Below are 18,926 nucleotides of genomic sequence, written 5' to 3'. Positions count from 1 at the left end.
TGCTCAAATATAATGAATTGAGAAAAAAAGTACATTTGATTAGAATTTTTAAACATTTCCAACACCCTGTATCCATTTTTATAATTTAGGAAACCCTAGACTAGCTGTACATATATTTTTCGATACTCTGGCCTTTGTGTTTCTCTTTGCACTCTCTTTTATGGCCGTGTGTTTCCTTCTAGCATGTACTACTCTCCTCACTTTCACTTATAATTCATTCCTCATACTTCTCCTCTCTTTCACTTATAATTCATTGCACATACTTGTAACAACTCTATTCATATTCCAAATACTTTAGACTCCTGTTTTAACCACATTCTGAAATACTTTTATTACCTTATTGCGTATTTTTACAATTTTTCATGCCCTTTTGCTGTTTTTACTCTGACCGAATCACTTAGTTAATCTCTACTTTCTAAGCCACTTGCTTTACATCAGATGGTCTGATTGATATTTCTACCTGCAGATTTCTCACCTTTGGAATGTCACAGGCACAAGTCTGGATCCGGAAACTTTCATAATAGCTCTCCTACGCTGGTAGGGCGTGCCAGCTCCATTACGGCTCCGCACGCTCCACTGCATGATGTCACTGGAGCCATAAAGCACCCCCGTTTGCATGCTGACGTTAGTTCTCTTTTTTCCATGTCTTCAACGCGTTCCAGAGCTCTTCTATTCTCCTCAGAAGTCTGCAGTTTTTCAACGTTTTCTCTTTTATCGTTTCTTTTAGGTGCAGTTTTGTTTACAGTGTCGCTGCTGAAAAGGTGTGGATTCAAGCCCTGTAGAGACTATGACAGCTAGCTGTCCATCACTGACCCTCATGTAATATATCTCTGGTGCCTCAGATATGACCACAACATTGATGCATCCCAAAGCTCTAAAGGAGCGACAATCCAGAATGTTTATGGCTAAAGCATTGGATGATCTTCTGGGCCGCAGGAAGTCGTGACAGAGATCCAAATCTCCTTTGTCGAAGTCATCCCGAAGTCAGCATGAGAAAAATAGACCTGAATCTCGTCGTCATTCCTTGGAAGATAAATCAGCGAAGACTTCCACTCCACAGATGTCAGTCCAGGAGCACTAAAAGGTCATTTCAATGTAGATACCTTCGACTCCAATAAGACCGGAGTCTCTGGCTCCTACTTATCCAATTCCAGCACTGAATCTAAATCCTCCTGTGGGGCCATCTCCTTTGCCAGAGGGTGTTCTGCAGTACCCAAGATTCCCAGCACCCGGTACAGATCCAACTCAGTTCACTATTAATAATAGACCCTTTCCCCATCTGATGGGCAGGCTAGCCCCATGGAACCTATGGCCTATTCTTTGAGTTTTTTCCAATGCCTTACCAATCGATATCTTGCACACCATTTCTGCTGATGACCCAGTTAAACTGGTTGACTCCGGTGTCGTAGACAACAACGCCACCTCAATTGGTTCTTCCATCTTCCTTTTCTTTGGCACCAGAATTAGCAATCTTTCCGGTGCCCCTTTAACACCACTGACGCCATAATCAATGCCACCAGCTTCCTAACCAACGCAGCCAGTACAACTGATGCCAACAACGCCATATCTCATGATTACATTGCTAGGGCCGGTGTCCCAAGCACCTTTGGACTTGCTTACCTTGATGCCTCACCACTCCAGACGAGTGGCACAGACTGGGGAAGGAAGAAAGCTTTTTTTTGAGATGATGATCCTTCTTAGCAGACCGAAGATGTCATAGGTCAGCCTATAATGTATCCTGACTTTAAAGGCTCAAAAGAAGGCAATGGCCTGGACACTTCCCCCGAATGCGAATTCCTATCCCCTACAGGTCTCCCTTTGCCAGAGGTAATGTCTTACCTCTCGATGATGCGCAAAGCAGCAGAGGTGTTAGACCTATCTCTACCATTAACTAAAGTGAAGTCAAATATTCTTACTGAAGTGCTTCACTCTGCTTCCCATGCATCAGAACGCCTGCTCCCTTTTAATGACGCCCTGACAGAAGCCATCTTGGCCATTTTGAAAAAGGCAACTACTTCTACGGTGGTTTCATGATGTGTTGCACGCCGTTATAAGCCCGCTTCTGGAGACACAGACTTCCTATCTTCTCATCCCTTTCCCAAAAGCCTTGTAGTGCAGGCACCTTGCTTCCTCAGAACTTACTCTGGGTTCTTTTCCATTGATGCCGTCAGACCCGGAGTCTAAATAGATAGAGCAATATAGAAAGAAAATGTTCTCAGCAGGCAGTACAGTATGGTTCTACAATCTATCAATGCTACCTGCCTCCTTGGTAGGTATTTGCATGCATTAATGGATTTTGCCCAATCGGTCATCAGTAATTTACTGATGGGCATGCAGTCTCATTTTACAGAATTAATGAGTGATAGTCAAGGTACAGAACTGCATGTAATTAAATCTGGCCTTGATACAGCACACTCTATGGCTAGAGCAACAAGTACATTAATATCTCTTAAATGTTATGCCTGGTGGAGGAATTCAGGCTTCTTCCTCAATGTCCAAAATATGTTAATGTAATTGTCTTTTGACAGCTCATGTCTCTTTGGAGCTAAGGCAGACTCAGCACTAGAGAGATTTAAGGATAGCAAGGCCACTGCTAGGTCTCTCGGTTTGCAATCCCAACCCAGAGACTACAGACAGTACAAGAGTTTTTGTGGCTTGAGCAGAGGCTTGTCCTTTCGAAACATCAACAATATGCTGTGTAACAGCAGCAACAAGGCGATCCCATTTACAGGGCATGGCAGGACAGACTACATGCCCTTCTGTTCCTCCCTCCTATTCCTCTTCTTCCTCTTCTACTGCCACATAAGGGAAGAAGCCCAGGTTCCATCTTGTTGGAAAGTGGGTATGCCCTCACCTCCCCCCCATTTCTCCCCTCCAGCCGCACACTACTGAAAGACTTTCTGCGTGTCCTTTAGTAAGAAGCCCAATCCTTACTCCTCAAGGGAGCAGTGGAGTTGGTTCCGGAGCTGCAACTTGTTCTGGGACGTTACTCCAGATAGTTCCCAATTCCCAAATAGTAAGTCGGTCTAATTCTGCTCCCAGCCCTCAGGATGTCGAACTGGTTCCTCAAAAAAGAAAAGTTCAAGATGCTGTCTCTGGCTCAAGTTCTTCTGGCACTGGAAGCGGAAGACTGGATGGTGTCTGTCAACATGCAGGATGCCTGCTTTCACATCCCCTTTGTGCAGTTGCACAGAAAGTATCTTCGCTTCACGGTAGGATCCTAACATTACCAGCTTGGGGGCTTTTCATTTGGCCTCACTTCTGCACCTTGAGTTTTCGTGAAGCTGATGCCAGTGGTTGCGGCCCATCTGAGACGGGCAGGAATTTGGATATTCCCATACCTGGATGACTGTCTAATCAAAGCCAACTCTGCAAAGATGGTGTCTTGCTACTTGCAGGTGATATCCCAGTTGTCGTTCGACCTAGGATTTTCAAGCAACATGCCCGAATCTCAGCTGATACACTCTCAGTGCATCCTGTTCATAGGGAAAGTGCTGGACATGAGCTTTCCTTCCTCCTCAGAGGGTTCAAAATAGTCAGGCTATGATTCTGATGTTTCAGGGTGGAGCAATCTTTCCAGCCCTGACAGTCTTGCCCCTGCTTGGTCTGCTAGCCTCCTGTATTCTGTTGTTCACCCTTGCATGCTGGCATATGAAGGCCCTCCAGTGGTGCCTCCGGAGGCAGTTGTCCAACACAACTGAGATTTCCAAGCTTGTATCAAGATCTCCAAGGACACCACAGCGGATCTGCAATGGTGGCTGTTGGACACAACCCATTCTCAAAGAGAGCCATATCACCCTCTCCCACCTGTGACAACAGTAATTATGGATGCTTCCACTGTTGGGTGGGGAACTCATCTGGAGGAACTGGAGATCAGAGGACTCTGGTCTCCAGAAGGATAGATTTTGCACATCAGTGTATTGGAATTGCAAGCGATAGATCTGGCTCTCAAGGCCTTCCTCCATTCCCTTTGCGGTCAGTCTGTCCAGATCTTGACAGACAACATGACCACAATGTGGTACATCAAAAAGCATGGAAGAGTGGGGTTGTCTCTTCTCCACAGAGAAACTCTTTGCCTCCGGTCCTAGGCTCAGGACTATCAGATTTGTGCAGTTGTGAATCACCGGGCCTTGGTGCTCAACATGCAAGAGGACAGTCTCAGTCCGTGTCTTCTTGCCAATCACATTTGGAGTTTCCACCCTGAGGTAGTCCCGAACATCTTCCAATAGTGGGGGACTCCTGAGATAGACCTGTTTGCCACGCTCGAGAGTGCTCACTGCCAGTGGTGTAACAAAACTTGAGGGGGCCCCCCTGCAAAACACATGGAGGGGGCCCCCCCAGCGGCCCACTGCCTACCACTTTGCCCCACCACTCAAAAATCTGATATATTTTGATCTAAAACCTCCAACATTTAATGAAATGCCTCTATATTGTCTTGCTCAAAGTTCTAGTGAGAAAGTGGGAAACACTCTTAACATATAAGCTATGCCATTTGTAACAATACTGTCAAAAGCAGATTATTTAACTGAGGCAGCAATCAGAAAAATGCCAAGGAGCAATTCTATTGTCTCAGGAACTGCCTATGGCTGAAGAACAACTATGAAGGGTCTGAATTAGAATTTACATTAATGGACAATAACTTGAAACTTTGAAAGACAAACCCAAACCTGCAGGTCCATAAAAACTCGACTGACAATATACCAGAGAAGTACACAAGATATAACTCGGTATCCTGTGAAATTCAAGAGAAATAGACTGGTGAATTATCTGCATGCCACACACTAGCGACTGTCAAGGGTTGTGTATGATAATAACGTGAACCGAGGAAGCAATTTCAATTTCTACCATCATGTCTTTATTAGTAAGCACTGCAAAACAGGCAGGCAAACGAGGCTGAGGATATAAACTGTTTGGATGCTTCAGAACATTGATGCAGATGTTTGTCTGAGTTTATCATTTATGTAGTGTAAACAATGCTTAATACAAGATTGAAGGCACACGTATTACAGACAAGTGCAAGCAACACAATAAAGAACACCACATGTAGAATAAAAACAAACCATATCAGCAAGTACCTAATGACAGAATCTATACAAATTGTAGTTGGTAAAGCAAAACAAATGAGCAAATACTTCCAAGTGCATAATAAAGCAATCACTAGTCGAGCAATATAAAAAAATCAAGCATGTTTTGTAAAACAATCCAATTTTCTTAAATCGAGGTAAAAATACTTTCAAAGTTCATGATAAAAACAAGTCCAGCAGTATGCAAAAATGGTTAGTCAAACAATTCCCTGTTTATTTTTGCATAAAGGCACATATATTTCAAAGCAACTGGTAAACAATAACCACTACAGCACCATACAATAATCAAACCAGTTTAGACTAACAATTTCCTTTTTGAAGGCTCAAATATTTCAAATTGACTGACAAAACAGTAACAAGTACAGCAGGCAGCAGCATACAAAAATCAAACCACTTTTGTCAGCCAATGCCCTTTTGGTTTGTGCACGAAGATGCAAATATTTCAAAGTGTCTCGTAAAATAATAAGATCAGCAAGCAGCAGCAAACATTAATCAAACCTATTTAGTCAAACAAATTACCCTTTTGTTTGTGCATAAAGGCTTAAATATTTCAAAGTGCCTGGTAAAGCAATAACAATTTAGCAGTATAAACATCAAACACGTCAAGTCAAACAATGCCCCAATTATTTGTGCATAAAGGTGCCGGAGCCCACTTTGTCCATGCCTTAAAACGTCTCTGGATGGCATCTGCCTTTAATGGATGCAACAATCTCCCATCCAGTAATAGCAGCTTAAGAGGCAGCAATTGTGACCTGGGGAAAGTAAAGGAGGCCCTGGCAAGAGGTGATCCCAAGGATATGGATCGACAAACATGATACATGGCAGAGCACTTAGAATCAGGCCTGGGCCCTGGCATGGCACAGGAGCTGGGAATTTACTGTGTGTGAAAGGAAGTGTGATGGAAGATAGCAGCCCATCACGAAATTGTGGGCATGTAAATGAAAGTAACAGGGTGGCCAGAGACAGTCCTGCAGGCAAAGGGGCGCCAAAACCCACGCACCTAAATAATTTGAAAAGATGTCTTGCAGCCCCTCACGTTGGTTCGCAACTTGGAAATGCAAAGGCATGTACATTTTAGTAAGAAGCATCCAAATCTGCTCAAGCGGCACATGATTTCAAACAAATAGTAGCTAGTTGTAAGCTTGCTTCTAAAATATGTGCACACGTTTTTTCCAATATGCTCCATTCCCATATAACAGCTCTCCATCTGAGCAAGTCTATATTGAAGTGTTTTAGGATGTTCTGAGTAAAGTTGGAGATGATAACGTGGTTAGTTGTTAAAGGGAAAAGTAAAATTCCGATCACCTTCCTTTCTCTTTTGCCGATGAATGCAATAGAATTTTAAAAGGGAGTAAAACAACTATATTAAGGGGTTGGTTATGCAGAGTGATGGACACATACTTTTTTCCACAGAGAGGTTATTATGAAGATGAATCCCTGATCTTCAAAAATGTAGATGAATATTGCACATTCGGTGAATAATTAACATCAATACTGGGAGGAGTAAGAGACTTATGTGCCCTCAAATTATACACACTGTTGTCTACAAAAAATATACATTTTCTAGCAACTCGTTATTTTCAACATGGCTCACAATACTGTATTAGCATAGCAGTATGCTTAAAAAAATCAAAGTCCATATTCAACTCTGTGAGCTATCACTCATGGTTCAAAACATGGGAAGTACCATGTAATGTCCAGAGATGGACACATGGGTATACTATGGAGATCAAATGGGTGTGGCACTGGGGGTGTCACACCTGTGCCCATTCACGGATTGGCTTTGCCCCTTGCTTCCCCAGTGGCCATCACTGACCTAAGCCTCAGATAACAAATCAGAGAAGCGAGAACAAAAGTCCTGAGTTGGCTGGGGCATTAAAACTAGGGGCAAAACTAGACCCGAACTTCAGGGGGGAGGGCTACCACTCCCAGCCAGGGCTGGCCCTAGCACTGGTCGCACACGTTGCAACAGTCTTTTCTGGTTCCTCATCCCCCATTTCCTCCTTCTCCATGAATTCTCTCACTACCATTCACCAACCATGCACCTCATCTGTCTATAGCACCTTACTGACAAACATTTCATTTTTTTATAGCGCTATTCATAGTTTACTCACACACAGTTCTGTGATCTGCATGGTACACGTTCTGTGTAGCAGGCACATTAACCCTCTGTGCTTTGTGGGTGGCAGGAGTGCCCATGTGAGTGCACATTGGCAGAAGCGACAGTGTGAGAGTAGGGTAAGAGGAGTGACTGCAGGTTGAGTGAGATGACCATGTGAATTTGGGTGTGGATGTAAGTGCAGAGTGGGACGAATGAATGCATGGTTAGTGATGGGCTTGTTTGAGTGATATTGCAGATTGAGCAGTGAGGGGGACAGGTGAGTGAAGGGTGAGTAGTGTGCTCTTGTGACTGCGGGGTGAGGTATAGGGTGAACAGCGCAAGTGCATTGTGAGTGCAGAGTGACCACTGTGAGTGCAGGGTGGTCGGGTGAATGGTGATCAGTGTGAGTGCATTGTGATCGCTGTGAGTACAGGATGAGAGTAAAAGTGAAGGGCAAGAATGTGATTGAGTTGTCTGAATGCAGGTGCATTCCCAAACACTTGAAGTAACTCAGCATGTTATTGACGGCGGTGTAGGGTTTCAGATCTAAGTTCAACTATTGATTGCTATTATGGCATTAATAGGGATTGAAAGTGTAGGAAATAAATAATGTGCTGATCCTGCAAAAAACTTCCAGTCTCATGATATGGGTTGCCAGCTCATTATTTTGATGTTCCAGACGGGACACAAATAAGCAGTCACCTAAAGCCGGATTTTCAGCACTTATCTGTGCTTATTTTGAACAGCAAATATAAATAGAAAGCATTTTTAATTGTGTTCTAGGGCTGCCTGAATGATCCATGACTGATAATTAAAGGAAACAAAGACATAAAAGTCACATTACAAATGAATACATACACTTATATTCATAACACTATTTAGTGTCAACACGAGGTCTTCCAGGCTCTTTAAACAACACATTGCTGGCATTTTTCTTTTGGCAACCCTACTTTATATTCCTTTTCATGAAATGCATTCTCAAAAGTGATGTGATATGTGATGTCACCTGCAATATCATCAATTATTTTATTTGTAATGTTATCTTTAACATCAAGAACGAGCTGGGGGCAAATGCAGGACATTATGAGGTAAAGGCACAATGTGATTTGAAGGAAGCATTGTGGGTAAAGTGTATTGGAGTAGCACAGAGTAATGCGTTTCAGTGGAGTGCTAGTTGTCATGCCTGAAGGGAGCACTATGTGATGTGTCTCACTGGAGGACTGGGTGTTGGGAATGTGGTGTGCAATTTGGGACTGTGCATCAGAAGGGCACTGTATGTTGTACAGACAAGGTGCATGCACATGGCTGTGTGTATTACAGAGCAGGTGATGTGCCAAGGGGGGGCAAATGTTGATGTTGAGTAACAGTTGTTGGTTAAAGTGTAACTTCAAAGAGGCCTGAAGATGTACTGTGTCAAGCATGAAGAACTCATCCGTTCCATTTTTTCTTTCCATTCTGGGATTTGGAGTACTATTCAATTATAAATGAGGGAATGCAAGTACTACAATATAAAGAAAATATATATTAGGGCTGGATAATCTACTGACACAACACCCGGTACTTTGGAAGATAAAAAATGGCAGTCTTGCTTTTTAATGCATTTCAGTGATGTGTTTTTAGGGTCAGAAATCTAATCATGGAAGAAAATTGTGTTTAATATGGTGTGTTTTATACGGGCACAGATATACACATGAAACGTTCGTGGACACACGTTCAAACATGCACAATTCACAAACCAGAATGGTTACACACCTGCATAAGTGCAAATGGCCCTATGTTTTCTACAACATCTTTAGACAGTCCTGGTGTTTTATACAACACTGTTTGGCATAATGGCACTTTCAACCCTTTGCTTATATTCGTAAAAGAAAACCTAAGCCCCCGAATGCAGTAATTTGTTGCTGGAAAAAAAGAACTGGCTGAGGGTGTCACATGTGAAATGGCCAACTTGGTAGAATAGATTGACAGAAATTTTTTAAAAAATACATTCCCTCTTTATTACATAGTTAATTAGATTTATTTTTGGTTTGTTGCTTTAAATATTTGCCTTCGTCTTCCATGCTACAATATGAACAAGAAAAGTGTTGAAAGTATTAATTTCCATTATGTTGTATTACCCTGCGCCTCTCAAACATTTTCAAAGGCTGAGTTTAAATCAGAAAGCTTCCTTAGTTCTGCTTCTTTGACCTCCCCCTTTTGGAGAACCTTCACATTTGTCAACAGGCTTACAGCCCTGGTTTCATAGGCTGGGGGCACGTCTTGATTCACCTTAATCCTCGTCAACCACGGACTCGCCACTGCTTAATTTATATTCGAATAATAATAATAATAAAGTGGAGTGCACATTTTTTTAGGAGTCTAGGCTCTGACGCAGCGAGCAGCCTAGCAAGGAAGTCTTGGGCCCTGGTGCAAGCAAGGAAAATGCCAACTTTTACTGCTGTTGGGTAGTCAAAAACAGCAATTATCAGAGTTTCAAGTCCCGGTGCCACTGAACCTCCTGCACAGATGGTAGCTGCGCCCCTGGATTCGGCAGAAGTTTGCCTTTCTTCCACTACCCAAACCTTCCTCTCTTTCTTACTCGACGTTTTCATTCATGCAATCTTCCTTTTATCACTGTTTTTCTATCATTCTCTTCCTTCTTTCTCCCTTTTCTGACAGACTCTCTCTTGCCCCCACTGAGCATGACAAATAAATGCATAGCTGCCAAGGTTTCAAATTTCCATGTGTGACATTTTCATAATCTCAGTGCTATTATGAGTGACATTTCAACGAATATGAGTGACACTTTCTCGCAAGTAAAATAAAACAATGAAGACAAGGGAAATATATAAATATTGCAAATTACAACAAGACACTATACTTGCTCCTCAGTGCTCCCCTGTTTCCCTCTGTTGCAGGGGGTGAAATGTCTGGCAGGTATTAGTGCACTGCGACTAGAGGGGGACATCAGGGAAGTTTGAAGGGGGCTTCTGAAGGCTGTGAAAGACCCGTAGGCCGCGTTTCTGTGCACACTCGAGCTGAGAGACAGGAGGCGGAAAGACAGGGTTTGGCTGACACTGGGACACAGATGCAGTTGTGCACACTCCATCGAGAGACAGGAAGGCGTAAAGATATGCATTGACTGACACTGGGACACAGACACAGTAACAGGCATGTATTTACAGACACTGGGACTTAGATAGACACAGGGGCATAAAGACACGGGCAGACTGCCACTTTAACTTATTGCAAAAACAGGGTAGAAAGGCTCAGGGAACTTTCACTAAAACGTAGGGACATATAAAAGGGGCAGCTTAGCATCACTCCAGGCCTGGCCTCTCTCCCGCGTCTGGGACCCGGCCCAACTGCAACAACACATTGGTGTCTAGTGTTGCCGAACAAGCCACATATTGCCAGATAACGTGGGACCTGCCTGACGGCAAAATCAATCTGGAGAATACCCTCAGGACGACTCGGGCCTCTCTCTCTTTGCTAGTTTCCAAAACTGAGTCCAATTACCCACCACCTGCAGCTGCAACTACTGACATAAATAAAGCACCAAAACTCGCTTCACTTGCTTCTAAATTGAATGTCCTTCTTCCCCAAAGAAACCTCGAAGTACACGCAGTCAAGCAGTGCCTCCTCTCTGTGTGTGCTACAGGGCTGATGGGGCACCTGGAGGCTGGAACACGGGGGGCTGCTGCGGGGCCTAAATTACGTTGTAATTCCAACCCCATAATACATCCCACCCCACCCTCTGAGACTCCTCGCTCCTCCAACACTCCACCTGATGCCTGGCCTGCAGATTCAGTGGCAGGCGCGAATAGGCGGCAGGAGACAGGGCAAGGCAAAATTAAATTATTGCTGGCGGCCGCACAGTGAAGTCATCTCTGGGATGCCTCACCTCCTCGCGTGCACTTTTAATTCTTCTGCGATGTGCTTGACAATGGTTACAGCCCCACCCTAGGAGAGTGAAGACCAACTGCGCACAGCGCACTATTTAATTTATAAAAGAGGCCACAACAAGGTGCAACGACAGGAAGCCTAACGCAAGTACGGAAGCTATCACATCCCAGACGGATGTGTAGTGCTTGCAGGCTGCGCAGCCGCGGAGGGGGCCCCTGAAGCGTAGGGGCACCCCCGCAACGCCGGGGCTGCGGGGGCCTGTGTTGCGCCCCTGCTCACTGCCTAAAATTCTGGGTCCTCTAGTATCTGATGCAGGGAGCATTGTGGAATGCATTTCACTGCAAATGGAACTTTTGCTATTCACTACGTGTTTTCTCGGATATCCTTGATTTTTCCCGTGTTGAAGAAGATTGGCCTTGACTGAGCCCAAGTAATATTAATCATCCCGGACTGACCAGGCCGGGTGTGGTATGTAGATCTCATTCACCTCTCTCTGTACTCTCCGCCCCGTCTTCCTCACAGGGTAGACCTTCTCTTGCAGTCGGAGGGCATGTTCTACAGCCCAACCTCCAGAGCCTCCATCTACATGCCTGGAGATCGAACAGGGCAACCTATGTGCATCTTCTCTACCCTCTGAAATTGAGGATGATTTTTTATGTTCGAGAAGACATGCCACCAATTCTGTGTATTCTGTATGGAATTTTTCAATACTTTATTAATTCTTTCCACTATTCCTTTTGTATTAGACGCTATAATGCCACCAATGTGTTTCTTATTCCTTTGTTGTGTAAGTGTTCTACCATTTCTTTTGATGTTAGCTTGACACCATAATCTGTTAACTTGGTTTAGGGAGACCCCTCTGAATTGAATACTCCATCTAAGAATTTGTTTATCCGCCTTGTTTATATTCTGCGTACTATGGACCTTTCAGGCCACCTAGAAAACATGAATATCAGTACTATCAAACATTGTTCTTTCCTTTCTCCTAAAACAGGCTGATCGATATGGAGGGCAATGTCATCCCAGGCTTCATCAGGCAACTGTCTCTCAATCATTGTTTGTACCCTTGGCATACGCACTTTGTCGCTCACATGACCTTCTTGACATTCTCTTACCACTTTCTCTACTTTTAAGTTCATACCTGGGCACCAGTAATATTGTCTCAATATGTCCTTTGTTTGACTGATGCCTGTATGCCCTCATGTGTTACAGCAAACAAATGATGTACGGAATGCTGACAATGCAAACATTCTCCCCCAGTCAAAAGATCTGGGTTAAATCCATCGTTCTTTTGCCCACTACGCCACCCCAGTTTGTTGTTTTTGCATCTATCACCTCGTGTGGGACGGGTATGCCCAGACGTGGGTCCCGTGCTCTCCATGCCACTGGAGTCAAGCTATTCTGGCTGATGAGGGCTTAAAGCCCGAAACCGGTCCTAGGAAGCTTGTTTCCAGTCCAGGGAGGGCCTGGCCTGGCAGTTCTGGCTGGACTGTTCCCATTGGGCGCAGGTTTAAGACTGATTTGCATATGGCTGAGTCCAGAATGGAATGGTGAGCAAAGAAACAATGGATGTAGGCCCAGATCTTTGTACTGGGGTGAATGTATGACATTGTTCTGCATTCTGTCCATCAATTGTTGTTTTTGTGTATGCCCTCATTAGCAAATTTAATTGATCTACTTCCTGCAGTCGGCTCGTGCTGAAGTGAGCAGACAGTAGCCTACTTAAAACTGTGAAGGCCTGAGGCTGTCGGTGGTCTCCCCCCAGATCATGGGCAGAAGCTGCAGGCAAACTATGTCTCTGCACAGTGAATACTAAACAGGCAACAGTGCCACCAATGCAATTTTTCAATACTGTTCTTTCTGTTTGCTTATTTTTTCACAGACCAAACAAATGAATATGTTGTATAAAAACTCTCTTAACGGTCGCTATATCAGTTGTCTTGATCTCAAGGTGCAGAACATCATGTAGTTATAGCAGAGTGCAACAAAATGTTAAACAGCCTAACTGCCCTAGTCACATAGATTTTGGAACACTGATTGCTCCATTGCCCATCATCCATTTGAACTCATTGCTTGGTGTTCATCTTCTTAGTGTCCTATCGTTGTCACCAGTGGGTTAAAGTGACTTTTACCAATAAAGAGTTTATCCAGGAATTTATATTCAAAGGTTTTTCTTTATTCTGAATTGTGCCATCCACATTTCAACTCCTTCCACTAACAAACCTCTGTTTAAAACTATACATTCTATTCTCTTCTCTCTTTAATCATTCCATTGGACAGCATCGCTTTCAATGTTCCATATTTCTGCTATCAAAAATGGAGACCCTACTGGTTCAGACAGCAAGATTACATTCACAGGATTGTGACAGCAGTAGGAATAATGTCACAAGATGCCTAGATCAGTAAACATGATGCTTTGCCTCCAGAGGAGTCATGAGAGACATAAAATAGCTTTAATGGCATCAAGTGCACTATGTCACTAAGGAAGTAACATCATCAGTAAGCATCTCCAACACAGCTTGTCAAACCATTCAAACACAAGGATTTAGCCACTTTTAATAATGTCCTTTAGAAATATATCTTTGGAAACTAAAATGATCCAATTTTAGATGTTATTCCAAAAAGTTTCTTCATTATTTCAACAGACAAAAATAGTATCAGTCAAAAACTTGTACAAACAGGTTGCTTTCTGAAGGCTGAAAAAAAGGAGGAAAACAAAATGAAAACCGAAAACAAAAATAGTTTACAAAATGTATGTATACTTGTTTACATGTCATGGTAGCTGTTCAATCAGTAAATAAATTTCAAATGTGCAGTTCCAAATGCCATCTCACTTAAAGAGAGAACGATAAACCCATCACCATGCTATCACACTTGGTAATTCATACTGATAACAGTGAACATAATCATAGACGTGTTGTCAAACTTAATTGCACTTTAATCCCACTTACAAAGATCGAACATTCTTGTGTGTAAATTTAGAGTTTAAAAATGTCTTCATCCTCCCAAGAAATATAGTTGTATAGTTCTTACAACATGAAATGTCATATGGCATAATGGATATGTTAAGCCTTGCTATACTGTTGTGTTTAGTCAAATTAATTAGAGTGAAAACTATGGGTTAAGAATTGTCTTAAAACCCCTTTTTGTGTGAACTTCACTGTCACAGACAATCGGCATCACATGTAGCACTCCCCTATGAAGGCTTTTGCAAGAAAATATTTAGATACTTAATCAGCTGTATTAAGACTGCTCTGATTTCACAGTGTGGTGACAAAGAACACCATATTGTATGCTGAAAAACATATAAATTTACACTCGAAGTACAGAGCAGAAAAAATGTAATAATAAAACTTTCATGCCCAAAATATATATAATATAGAATAGCATGTAAGAACATTCCAGTATAAATGTGCAAGGGCTTGTTCACAATCAACTTCTTGATTCCAGAAAGACTTTCAGTATTTCTTTCTTCAGCAATTGAAAAGCTATACATAAAAAAGAACATCATAATTCAGGGAGTAAAACGTTTAAGTCAATTATTATTACAGATAAGAGACATTCCCCCCTCAACAAGACCTTATAAAAAGAGTTAGTGATAGATCGCTAAATGCCATTGAAGCTTAAGGAGTCCAAGAATTGATCCTTTCCAGCCACACAGAAACATCTGATACGGTCTCAAGTAGAAAACAATAAAATACTAATATTATGTGCCACTCAATATTAAAAATAAGTTATCTTATAGCTATAACACATCCCAGGTTTATTTTCTCAGAGACCGCTTTTCCCACCAAGAAACTTGTTCTTAGCATACAGAGAACTTATAACACTTTCATTTAAATAGTAAACGGTTGCACTTCAAAAAAGGTCACCAGAGGTTGTAGCACAGATCGACTGAAACCGGAAATGGCAATTTGCAATATTTGTAATTCTCCCTAAGTCTTCTAGGTAATCCAACTAATGTCCTTGTCTGCAAGTGATCAAACTACGTGTCGGCCATTTAAAAAATGAATAACAAATATTTAAAATATAAAAAGTGAAAAATAAAATGTCACAAAATAAAACGTCAAACCATAGGAGCCAATCAGCCATGGTCCAAACCGTGATGTTGCTCAGTGAAGAGATCACACTTCCAACCTCTGTGCCAGCCCTTCAGTTCCTAACAGAGTACCACGTCACCCAATTCTATACAAATAATAAGTGAAATTTAAAAAGTTAAAAATTAGAAGCCATTCTGCTGCAGTAAAAAAAAAACATCAAAAAGGGAAAAGATAACAAAAATAGAAATTGGCCAACTTTAGTCTCAAACCTAACAGCTGGTTGATGGAGGGATCGTCCTTCTAACCTCTATGCCAGGTCTATAGTCACTTGTACTCAAACTGCGATCATCTAATTAAATGTAATGAATGGTTTCCCCATATGGGCTTATAGCTTTTTGTATCCTGGTTAAGTGATATTGCCTAGGGCTGCGGTATTGGCTGTTGTTTCCATTTTATACAGAGAGGTGAATTAAAGACTCCTTTTGGAAAAAGTCCACACAGGAGGTTGAATTATAAAGTGCATACTTGAATACCCCAGCTTGCAATATCTACAATATCTTCACAGATTAGAAGGGAAGCAGAGCTATGAGGGTATACTGATAAAAAAAAAAAAAATAGTACATACTTTTTAAAATCTATATTCCAGATAGGAATATCATCAACTTGATATAATATCCATTGCCAACAACAAGATCAGCATAGAAAGTTTTACAGAAAGTTTTACAGTTTATAACTTCCAACTTTGGCTCCTAGCACCGATAACACAAGGTTCATGTCATATCCTTTCTAACAGCTAGACAGGATCATGTGCTAGTTTACAGCCAGCAACAAACTGTGTAATTCACTAGTAACACTTTCTAAATGTAGTACTCTGTAGAATATTAACCTGTCTAGTGCAATGGCTCTAAACCTGTGGTCCAGGGACCGCAGGGGTCCAAAAAGCCCAGTCAGTGGGTCTGTGATTGCTTAGAAAATTAAATAATATTAACAGATTAATTAAGTGTAAATAAAGAAGCTATATGTCAAATTGAAAATGTTAAAACATTCTGTAAGTGTAAAGAAATTTTAAATTGGAAGCAAAAAATCAAGTTGGTACCCTCAAATTCATTTGTGGGAACAGTGCAAGTGCATCAAACAGAATATAGTGTGGAAGGTGAGTCACCGCAGTTGAATTTGGAAAAGCTCCAACGTTCCTATTAAAATTAAGATTTTTATTTTTTGATATTAGTTTGTGAATTAAGTCAAATAAATCTTAATTTGTTTGATGAACACTTGTTTTTGTATCTTGGTATGTATTGTTTTGTGCTTCAAATCATCGAAAATGTTGAGGATAGGGTCTTTAGCTTCCAGTAATGACACAGTGGGAGTCTCCAGATTGCAATAATGATTAAGTGGGGGTCCACAGAAGTCAAAAGGTTAAGAACCCCTGGTCTACTGTCAACAAGTCTTAAGTGACTTTACCTATTTCCCCTAAGACGGTCTGGTACAATGTGTTAAATACTAAGAAGTTTGATGTTTTTCCTCCACCTTGTTTTCAACATTATGGTGGAGCCCACATAACCGTTTCACACAAATAAAATACAGCAGTGCTTAATTCGAGCCGGTGGGGCCCACCAGCATTCATTTCTGAGACCGGCACTTATTTTTCCTCATCAGATATTGACCATGAGCAAGAAAGCGAAAAACGCACAAGCAGGAAAAAGGAGGAAGAGAAACATGGTAAAACGGCCATAAAGGGAGAAAGTAGGGACCGGTAAGGGTGAGATAAAGGAGCAAGAAGTGTCTGGTAGTGGATTAAAGAGATCTGGAGTGAATTCAACACTATGCAGCCCTGTTATTTGCTGCCCTTATTTAATAACACAGCGGAGCAGAGCTATGGGCACCAGCACTTATTCTTTAACAAATTAAGAACTGCAGTACATGATTTAGATACAAAATGTTGTGATGCAGTTGACAAATTCTTTGATTCTAAAAACTGTCTGCCATCATTGCCTTGAGAAACATTTATTATATGTATCTTTGCAGCATGTACTAGTTCTGCATTTGTTGGAGTTCCTTATTATCTCTAGGGCTAAGATTCCTAGAGAAAGATTTAACTTTTCTATATGTATACAACTGCCAATGTTTCTTCAAAGTACAAAATAATTCTCTCCATACAATAAGTCTTAATGCATTGTACTGTATCCTTTTGGTGACTTTTTCTTAGTGTTTGTCTAGCAAAAGGTCCTAATTCCCATTTTTTTTTAGCGTTGCACTTAGCTTCACAGCTTGCATTATCACTTATGCATCCAATTTAAGTTCCAATAACTTTTTAAAAAGTAAATAGCATTCCTCTTGATGCACAATATTCACAATGAATCAGAAACCTTCCACAGTGCTCCCATAGGGACAAACCTCAGCAGTTCTCTTAATGGAAAGTATATCATCTTGATAAAGAACTCCCTTGGTATCGCTCATCTGTTACCCAGCGTTGTATTTCGAGCCCCAATAGAACAGGGGCAGAGAGGGAGTGGAACAAAAACACAAGACCTAATAAATGAAGGAAATTCAGTCACTCCCCTCCTGATCCTGTTATGAAAGACAAACATCAGACTGCAGCAAAAAGGGAGAGGCACAGATGTTGAGGACAAACAAAATCCCCAAATTGAAACCCTGGTCCCAGTTGTCTCTTGTTTTTCAGCATGTACCCCCAGAATGAGTAAAGTTATACTCTTTCCCTTTGAATTTCACCCCAAGTGCCACTGGGAATAACATAAAGAGTCACATCCCTGCCTATCATTTCTTTTTTTAATCTACTACTGTACTTGTCTCCTCTGAATAGCCATGCTGGTGAGATCCATGTACACATGGACCGTCACCCATAGGAAATTAAGGTCAGATGTCTGAGCTGCCACTCCAGTCATTGTTTCTGACTGTGCAGGACTAGAAAACTCTGCGAGCAAGGTGCCAGTACTTGAACCTAATACCAAAAGTCCCTTCCTCAGTAGTCTGATAGTTCTCAAAGCCACCATTTGAGATACCGACTCAGTACCTAGCACCTCCCTCCAAAAAGTCCTCTTGTTGGCCCTGCTTCATATTTGTCATCAGTAGGTGAGGGTATGCCCCGAATCCTAAGAAGGGTGGCACTTCTGCATTGTCTAAGGTCTCTTGTGTAGACTGCAGTTGGCATAAGGTATTTATCACAGACTGGTGGAAGTCCTCTTGATGCAATGTTCAACTTTCATGCTGACACTTCCTTCTTTCAAACTCAAACTCTGGTCCAGCTGAATCGCTGTTCCTTCCAACTGAGATATAAGTCCTTTGACTACATCCAGTATCCCCCCAATTATACTTGGTTATTCTTTGTTTGGCTTCCTTCAGTGATATTGTCTTGGGTACCCAGCATCCCAGTCCAATGCCCATTTAAACAACTCACTCTGTTTAGCCACTAGAGACCCCGATCAATCGCGCCTATGGAAGTAGGACGCTCCAGCTCGCCTTCACTCTGCAGACAACTCATAGCATGCTTCTTGTGTGACCAGCACCAACTCCTCCTATATGGGCCCCTCCTTTCTTGAGTCTGATGATGGTCCCCCAGATCTAGGTGATGCCACAAGAATGGACCACAGCTTTTACCACCCAAGGAGTCTGCCTCATCAACCTGATCCAGTGGGCATTTTAGATGAACTTAGCCAGTTCAACAAAAGACCCTTAACCTAAAACATGCAGGGAGCATGTTAAAAATAGAGGAACCATTGCTAAAAACCTAAAATGCAGTGGCATAAACATTAGAACATATTGATATAGGAAAAAACATAAGACAGCTTGATTAGAGAA

At 42.0% G+C, this 18,926-nt stretch overlaps 1 protein-coding gene and 1 long non-coding RNA gene across 6 annotated transcripts in view; one reads left to right on the top strand and one right to left on the bottom strand.

Moving 5' to 3' along the window:
* CDK19 (cyclin dependent kinase 19) overlaps window positions 1–18,926 on the top strand; it is a 1,761,913-nt gene that overhangs the window by 189,680 nt on the left and 1,553,307 nt on the right. The gene's annotated exons all lie outside the window — the stretch shown is intronic.
* The window catches only part of LOC146821193 (uncharacterized), a 61,472-nt gene continuing 56,171 nt past the window's right edge, over window positions 13,626–18,926 (bottom strand). Inside the window, exon 3 of one of the 2 annotated variants that reach the window (XR_014963127.1) lies at window positions 13,626–13,766. This is a non-coding gene — a long non-coding RNA (uncharacterized LOC146821193). Of the gene's footprint in view, window positions 13,767–14,431; window positions 14,559–18,926 lie in introns of those variants that run through there. The other variant, XR_014963128.1, reaches the window with a different exon arrangement.

This window comes from Triturus cristatus, chromosome 6 (genome assembly GCF_964204655.1).
Source record: "Triturus cristatus chromosome 6, aTriCri1.1, whole genome shotgun sequence".
Lineage (NCBI taxonomy): Eukaryota > Metazoa > Chordata > Amphibia > Caudata > Salamandridae > Triturus > Triturus cristatus.
This window is presented reverse-complemented; position numbering and strand designations above follow the sequence as displayed.